This window comes from Thermobia domestica, chromosome 13, assembly GCF_964235325.1.
Source record: "Thermobia domestica chromosome 13, izTheDome1.hap1.1, whole genome shotgun sequence".
Taxonomy (NCBI): domain Eukaryota; kingdom Metazoa; phylum Arthropoda; class Insecta; order Zygentoma; family Lepismatidae; genus Thermobia; species Thermobia domestica.
In genome coordinates this window covers 198,666,920-198,676,283 of record NC_137466.1, presented here as the reverse complement: position 1 = coordinate 198,676,283, position 9,364 = coordinate 198,666,920, and the positions used below count along the sequence as shown (strand labels likewise).

The 9,364-nt window shown below is 38.1% G+C and overlaps 1 protein-coding gene across 1 annotated transcript in view; it reads left to right on the top strand.

Moving 5' to 3' along the window:
- The first annotated feature begins 6,809 nt into the window (after positions 1-6,809).
- Positions 6,810-9,364, top strand: part of LOC145668933 (methylenetetrahydrofolate reductase (NADPH)) — a 49,492-nt gene continuing 46,937 nt past the window's right edge. Inside the window, exon 1 of the mRNA XM_081737214.1 lies at positions 6,810-6,961. The gene's annotated coding sequence lies outside the window, so the exon portion shown is untranslated. The remainder of the gene's footprint in view (positions 6,962-9,364) is intronic.

Sequence of the window (9,364 nt, the reverse complement as noted above, 5' to 3'; positions counted from 1 at the left end):
GAAAAATAATTACTAACACCTGAGAATTTTGTATAAAAGAACTTTTGCAATGGATATGACCAAAATTTATTTTTCATTGCAAGGTCAAAATATGGAAAATGGGCAATCCGGCTATGTGTTAATGTCGTTTACCCAATTCCTTTTCGTATTGGATTTATTACAACATCGTAAAGTAAAATTATCATGCATTCAAAAATTTTGAGTTTAACTTTCATAGTAGGCATCCATGGTATTTTGTTAATACAAAAACGCAATATTCTGTAAGCACTAGATTTTTGTACTACCTTACTAAGAGAACTAGCAGTTACCTTACGAATGGTTTGTACACTCGGGACATTTACTATTTGAGTGTCATTGCAAATGTTGACAGTAAAGAATTTACACTTTCTACGTAGGTGTAATATCTTACTTACTTTACGCACACTTTTGCGAATCTTCAAGTTATTTTTCATTTTCGCACGGTGGAAAAACCGTTGCTTACCTTGTTTACTTTCCAAGCAAAAATTTCTGTTTTTAAATTTCTTAGTAACATTTCGAGTTGAGTACAGAATATTGGTTGGTGGATAATCAATCTGAACGTTTTGACTTAATTCAATACACTTTTTCTTACCTCTTCTGAATCTCAATTTCATAGATTTACTAGTTGCACGATGTATGCCAAGCGAACATGGAATGGTTTCATTTCTATTAAAACATACGATTACGAATGTACATACTGTACCTTTTAGCAACACTAAAGATATATTACCACTGAAAAAATAATGCAACTCACCAATCTGAATTGGTTGCCTAATGCAGCTTACTTTAGGGTAATTCGTAACATGCCGTGTATACACCACAAAAAATACAGGACTTGTAGACAAACATTTCTTATGAACAAGTAGCATTGAGCCGGAAGGGGGAAACAGCTGATCCGCCCACTTCCTTTCACATAAGGGACAAGTGCAGACTTTATTCTCGTCTAAAAATACTACAACAGTATCACTTTTTATTTCCCTAGTGGTGGTTACGTTGAGCACACTCGTACTACTATTGGAGGTAGCCTCCATGAAGTCAACCTGCACGGTGTTTACGTTTACACTGACATTTTCATTACTTACTTCATTTCCCTGAGTAAAGACATTATTACTCTGTAAAATAGAAATACTTTCCAGCTTGGTTGTAACGCTTTGTAATTGTACAGTGTTATTATCCAACAACTGAAACAACTCATTCCATTTCGCATTTTCACTTTCATTAATTTGAAGATGCGACTCTTCGACTTCAGATAACCTACCTTTTTTATCAGGATTTGAATATAAATCAATATCATCGGCAACATTTTCCAATTTCCTCTTACAACTTTTAGTTCTAACCTCAGAAGGACAACTATGGCGAACATGTGCTAACAGGTCAACATTAAATTCATCAGTAAATCTAACCTTTTTAGAGATTTTATTTTCCTTTTCGGTTTGATCCACATTACCTGACATAGTATGTAAACTGACATCCTTGTTACGTTTTTTGAGGATAGATTTGATACCATTGGAACTAGTTTGAGGAGAACTTTCGACATTACTTGAAAATAATTCTTTCTCCTTTTCATTGAACATACTATCCTGATCGCTAAAAGAACTAACATCATTAGAATACTTTTTCTGTAGCCGTTCAACTATTATTTCAATGACTTTATTCTTGACATTAACGTCATCACATTGAAGTTTCAACTTTTTTGCTACATACTGAAAATATACAATTTTGCCGCGAGCACATTTCTCTTTCAATTTTTGGTACTGAGCAGTTTTTCTGATACCACGTACACGGAGATTAACCTCCTTTTCTACGTTTTTCCTATATTCACAATTAAAATTAAACACATATTCGCAAATTGCGAGTTTCGCTACTCTATTGAGACTGTGAGTTTCTACATTGAGACCTAAAACATTTTGAAACTCTTCTAAACAAAATGGAACAATACTATACTTATATTCATTTATTACGTTAGCGTACTCTAATTCTATCTGTGCTCTTACATTCATTAAATTCAGCGCTAGCATTTTGTACGTGGATTTATGAATCATATACTCTAAAATGAACACAAAAATATAAAAATGTAAGTAACACTACATGTGAAAGAATGCAAGGATATATTTCTTTCGCAGAACATTAATTGCTAAGTTCACATTTTAAATTTCAGTGATTGTTTCGCATTCTGGTATGCGTAAACTAGGACCTACCTGCTTTTGTACAGCAGCGTTTGGCTGATTTAACAGCTCCTGAGAATTTTCAACCTTTTTGTGCGTTTCATACTTCTCACGTAATTCAGCCAGTTGTATTTTTAGATTCTCAAATTGTTTGGTCAACTCTTTTTGATTTGATTTTAATATTTGGTTAGTTGCAGCCAAATCTGCAGACAATTGTTTCACCGCTTCAAGCAGTGTTTCCGTTTCACTAAGCGCTGACATTGTAAAATATTATACTTAAAAATAAAACATGCAAATTAGTGGCATTGAATACAAAATAGTGAAGTTCAAATATTCGGTTTCTCCCCACTAAAACATCTGTCTTTGATCGGTGCGTCAGATATAAGAGTTCTGGGTTCGAAAACCGTATGTCCCTGTTCGGGCGCCAGATATAAGGGAAATGGGGTTCGATACTCGTTTGTTCCAGTGCGAGAAGACCGACTAATAATAATAATATTGGGATTCGAACCTTGGATCTCTCAAAGTCTCCTTTACAACTTCATTCAAATACACAAATTAGTAAATTGACGTAAGAGACTGGCAATAAACAAGTATCTTCACTCCTCCACGGTCCTAAGATTCGGGCGTTATATGTATCAGAGGTCTAAGCCATATACCCACCATCGCTGTTACGTCAGCTCCAAGATACATCGATCAATACCTGTAAAAAAGTGCAAGGTAGGATAGCCATGCGTGATTAACACCAGATAAGTAGTGGGAGGCGAAAGTAAATGTTTGAACTTCTCTATTGATAGATACCTTACCTTCTGATACACTTCACATCGTGCACGTTTTAATTGGTGCACATTTCAATCGCTAAAAGAAATGTATAACGTATTAAACACATCTGGTTAGCACTATCATCAATGTTAGAAATGATAACAAGAATTGTAAATATCTTTGTATTAATATGCACTATGTGGGTTACACTACATATGATTTAGAACAATACTAATATTTTCACATCACTTTTAACATTTCACTCGAAAAGAAATTGGCCCAAAGATTTCGGCACGACGCGTAAGCGCGCACGACGGTTCCGGCGCCTGTACGAAATAAAATTCACTAATGCATTAACAAATAGTAGACTTCCATTGCTGTTGAAACATAATTTGTACACGTAGTACTGTTCCAAATTTTAGTATGTTGCACTAGCTTGACATTGCGGTGTGTGTATTACAGTTGTTTGATTATATGGCTTTCATTATTCAGACTTTACTGGCTTCCTGAAGACAGAAAGTTAGTACATTCAACTCGTATAACGTCTTGGAGAACACACACACGCTTCTCTTCATGCGTCGCACAATTGCCAGTTCACAGCGCAAGAATACACTGACAAAACTACAATATAGTTCGTAGAGAGCATTGAGTTTTTGTATTATTATAATGTTAATAATATATAATGAATGGTCCATAGGTTAATAGAAATCACATTAAAACACTGATAATTCCAATAAGTTGTAGAATTGGCGATTATTAATAATTTTCACATTGTCACGTAAAACTCTATCATCATCATGAGAGTTCACTGCGTGGGCGTTTCTCTCGAGAGTAGCTAAATTTTTCCTCCAAATAAGGGCTGACGGGAGGAAACAGGACTGTCTGGAAATGTGAGGTACCTTTTGGGTGACAAATTCCTGAGCATTATTCTCCTTCAACTGTTAGCTGGTTGCGTATCATTTCTAAGAATTGACGCTGGGGAAATACGAGGGTTGAATCAAAAATCCAAGCCAATCCATCTTGTTACAAGGGAACACGTTAATGCAATCACTTTCTTCTTGTGTACAACTTTGGGCCAAACCCATGAATTCCTACTTAATGTTTGTAAACACATTTGCAGCAGTGTAGTTTTATAGTCCTCATATATTTCTATTTTTTTAGCTAACAAAATCGTAACTCTTTAAAAGAAATCTTATGATGACACTCTTGATTTGATTGCGAATTTCGAATATTTGTTTTTCATTCTGCTTCTGTATTCTTAATAAACTTAAAAGATGTGTGACACAGAATCATAGTCATACGTCTTGCAATTAAAATCAGAAAAATAAACACACTGCTGAACAAGACTGTACTTATTTAATATAAAAACACATTTACACGTGACGTTTCGATCTTCTAGCCAAGATCCTCATCAGACGTACACTAAGTGATCTCTCAGTGTAAGTCTGATGAGAATCTTGGCTAGAAGATCGAAACGTTACGTGCAAATGTGTTTTTATATTAAATAAGTGCAGTGTTGTTCAACAGTGTGTTTATTTTTTAAAACAAAGATGTACAGATGGTGATCAGAAAAATGGAAACACCTGAACGAAACTGCAACTTACCAGATTAATATACATTACCTGTCGGACCACCTTTCGCCTTCAGAACAGCCTTGATGCGACGTGGGATGGAGGCGTAGAGGTCGTGAATGGTAGCAAGTGGAATTTTACACAATTCCTCGTGCAGGGCATCGGCCAGTTCTGTGAGAGAGGATTTAGGTGGAAATCGTCGCCGGAGTCGTGTTTCCAAGACGGACCACAGATGTTCAATTATGTTGGGATCTGGGGATTGGGTGGGCCAGGGGAGGTGTTGAACTTCATCCCGATGTTCCTCAAACTACGCTGCAACAACGCCAGGTGTGTGAATGGGTGCATTATCATCCTGGAAGATGGCGTCATTGTCCGGGAACAACATCCGGACAATAGGATGCAAGTGGTCTATTAAAATTGCGACATAATCGTTGGCAGTGATTCGTCCGCTAAGTGTGACCACAGGACCCAATGAAAATTATTATATTGCGGCCCACAGCATCACCGAGCCGCCGCCATGTTTCACAGTTGGGTGGAGACACTGCAGATCATAAGCTTCTTTGGGCGTTCTCCACACATAAACACGGCCCGTGGTTGGGAATAGGGTGAAGGATGACTCATCCGACCATATCACACGTTTCCAGTTCTCAACGGTCCAAGTTGCATGGTCGCAGCACCATTTGCGGCGTGCGAAAGCGTTATGGTCCCTGATAAGCGGTTTGGCCCGTGCAACACGACCCCGTAAGTCCATGTCATGTAATTCGCGGCGGACTGTGATTGTCGAAACAGGGTGGGGGAGGTGCTGATTGAGTTTCTCCGTCACTTGCTCCGCAGTGGCACGACGGTTCTGCGTGACAATGCGCTTTAATACCCGGCGTGACCTGTCACTCATGATTTTCTTCCGCCCACTGTTCCGCTTCCCCGATGTGGTTTTCCCATGTGTTGTGCAGGCCGTCATCACCTTCGACACTGTCCCACGCGACACACCTAACACAGTAGCCACTGCCGTCACACTCACTCCACATAACTGCGCATCAACAATTTGCCCTCTTTGAAAATCTGAGAGGTCTCCCATTTTACACTACCACCGTCTGCTGCAGCCACTGGACACTGCTGTTCCACTGCGCCTGACGTAATATGGAGACCGACGTAACACATCACCACCAGCGGTCCGGCGCTGCGGGCGCCACGACACCACTGCCAACCCATACATCTGACGTGTTGCCAACTACAGGTGTTTCCATTTTTCTGATCACCATCTGTATATCTAACTTTTCGTTCTTCATTTCGTTATACTTTTTGAACTTGTTCGATCATCTATCCTCGTTTACTTTGTTTTCCGTTATAATGTCTAAAATGTACAGTTTATTCTTGCTGTCATCCGGCTCCTCAATGTGTTCTTTCCATCTTCCTCAAACTGCAATTCGCTCAAAGACTCATTTCCATCTTTACTTTCTATACTGTCATAGTAGTTCTCCCGTGCTACTCTTGTACAGGAATCTTCTGAAATTTAATCTCATATATAATATTCAAATTTCTCTATTTTTTAAAAAAAGAATTCTCTTGTTATCTTGGCTTCTATGGTATGTTTCCCTTCTTAATTCTCAGAGCAAATTTCTATACATTCTTCCCTTCTCTTCTGTACTCTTTCTACGTCATGGAATCCAATTGTAGGTTGTTAAGCACTGAAATAAGTGTGTACCTGCAGCCGAGACTAGTTCGTCTAACCAAGATGTGTAGCTTTAAAAAAATCTTTCTTTGAAAGTGGCACATGTCAGGCGAATATTTTAATTGTCCCCTCTTGCTTAACAAGAGACAACATACATTTCTTCTATCTATGTTTTTACTTCTTCAATATAGATCTAAATATATTCTGCATTGATCCATTTTATCTCGTATTAAAAATATTGGAGGGGGACGCGTCCCTCCTGCCCCCGTCAGAGACGCCCGTGCCTCTAATATCCATTAGTTTGTAGAGCTTCCGTTTAGAGACGCAAATAATATATTACCAATAGCAAACTGATTATCTGTAGAATCGTGAGTATAAGTGAAGTGAGATTTTTTTCTTTGTAGACTTTTGCTTTTGTTCATTTTTCAAAACACATTTTTGATTTCGTTGAAGTGAAATTGGTCATAAAGTTAAGAATATATATTTTATTAAAAGTAAAATTATTGTTAGTTATATATATAAGAGAGAGTAAGACGGAATCCCACGAATAATTTTTTTTAGTGACTTTTCATCCAAAATTGGAGTCATTTCATCTATTTAGCGACTTTTTGTATCAACTTATTGGCAACACTGAAAGAGCGTCTATCTTTCGTCTGCTTTGCTGCGTGGAATGGTGTGGCTGTAAACAAAAGGTAGGAAGAGTCCATTCAATGAAAGTGTGACAAACTAATTTGCAGCAGGAGCAAAGTGTGAAGTTCGTACGTGTTATTGAGAGACAGGTGAGTTAAAAGGTTTCGTTTCACAAATATATTCAATTTTTTATGAAATGTGTAGGATGAAGCCTTACGCTTATCCTCAGATACACTTGAAATACTTAGATTTGTGATACAAATAATCAGGTTTAGAAGAGCTATTTCTAAGCCGCTAAAGAAGTCAAGACTCCTATTCAGAATATTGACACTTGTAAATCAAGAACTAAAACTAAGTTCTTGCTAAATATTGGACGTTAGAAGAAGATTTGGAGTATTTAATTTAACGACCCACCTGTTGGCTCTCTAGGTTAAAAAAGACGAATTATTAATGAAATTGTATGATTGGAAAAGAAATAGTGGAATGAGAATGTGGGAAGGTATGGGATTACCCACAGACATGTTATTTTTACAACTTAAGGTAATGTTTAGTATATGAATGTTAAATTGCAAGCAAAGTGTAAGAATGCGACCCAGTGTTCTAGAACTTTATCATATATATATTATTAAGACAAGAGGATTATACATCTTTGACTGCATGGTTATTTTATGCCTATATTTTGCGTATTAAATCAGTGTTGTGGATTTTGTTAATAGTAACTCCCTCAATCTAACTAGTAGGAGTATTATAGTAGTAGTAGGTATGGGTTAGAAACCCCGCAGGGGTTGGTTGAGTTCTGTTCTCAACATAATATAGCAAACTAAAGAGCTGGGGGAAATACTAAATGCTATTCAAAGGGTTAAAGAACATACCCAGTAAAGGGAGAACCAGAATTCGAGAGTGAAAAGCGGTTTGCGAACAGAAATCTTGTCAAAACGCTTATGTAGCAATCAAGGTACAGATTAAGAAGACAATAAGCTCTTTTTATTGAAATTTACAGGCAAAAATCTGTTAATTCAGAAAAGGGGTTAACTTGACCATGCCCGCTCCAGTTGCTATTCTTACGCAGAGACCAGAATTGCACTCTTAATTTTAAGAAAATGATTTCGAATTTTCCTAAGTTAATTCGATCCTACCCTACCTTTCTTATCCGTGTCTTACTCTGGTCTAGCTTATCCTACTATACTATGTCCTTTTAAAGCGGTCCTGTTTATTGATGCACAGCTGGAGCGTGCATTGCAAAGTTTACCCCAGAAAAGGAAGGGTGATGTTCAAGAGACTTAATTGTGTAGAGGTGAACTCACAAAATGTGAATCATCTGTGAACACAGAAATAGCGTTAGGATCATTACTATGCAATAGAAATGTATGAGAAGCTTATAATGATCATCTGCACCTAGTTTATGTTGGTGCAGGGGCGGATCCAGGGAGGCGTTCCGATTCCCCCCCCCCCCCGAGAAGAGGAAACTTTCTTGTTTTATTTATATAAATAAAACCCATCCCAAAGTTTGGAACCCTTAAAAGTAGCAGTATGACAACTCACCGCCCCCCCCCCCGCCCCAGAAGTCGGTCCTGAATCCACCCCTGGGTTGGAGCGTGTTTTTCTCGTTTGTGCTCCAACGCCTGCTTCACTAACGCACTTGGTCTATACTAACACATACCCACGCGAGCCTTTTGGAAGGCATTAGGAGTGAGAAAACGATACTTTTTAAACTATTATTTCTGGTGGCGTCCCTCAGTTTTACTTGCAGCTGTAATATGGCCATGTATCAATAAGAGAAGAAATTTTAGTTTCACTGTATTACAAAATTTCTCCAAATTCTTAACTTCTACGGGTTAACTTTACTTATATCCTCATTGTAGAGTTTAAGAAAAAAGAAAATATAAATTAGGGAATAAGATCTTAGGTTTGATTCGCGACGGAAGAGCGTTGAATGTGTTACCCAGGTTTCGGTCAGCGTTGTTGAAATTTTGTCTACCCGAATAATGCCGAGCGTTTTTTTTTTTTTTTTTAACGTTAAACAACCCACATATTTAATATTAAATAACCCACATACAGCCCCCCCCCCCCAAAAAAAAAACCTCCAAAACTTGACTTCAGAAGTTGGATTGAAAAATGAAATGAAATGAAATAACCTTATTATGGTTAATTATAATTATTTTTTTCAATCGTGTTTGTTGGAGGTGCGGTGGCTCAGTGGTAGAGCGGTCATCTCTTGTGCGTGGGGTCCCTGGTTCGATCCCAGCTCGCACCAAGTGAGCTTTGTGGTGGACAAACACCGTGTGCGTGGGTTTTCTTGGGTTCTTCCGTTTCCTCCCACTTTCTCCATTCCACCATTTCATTCACTTCTCATCATCACCATCTCCTTTAACCTCGCCGGCATATCCGTGGGACATAAAACTTGAAGATTTCATTTCTTTCTCTCTCTCTCTCTCTCTCTCTCTCTCTCTCTCTCTACATAGTCATGGTGGTCGATGCATCCTTACGGGTTCCTGATTCGATCTAGGCTGCCAAGTATTTCCTGGTGGATATTTCAGGCTTTTTGGCTCTAG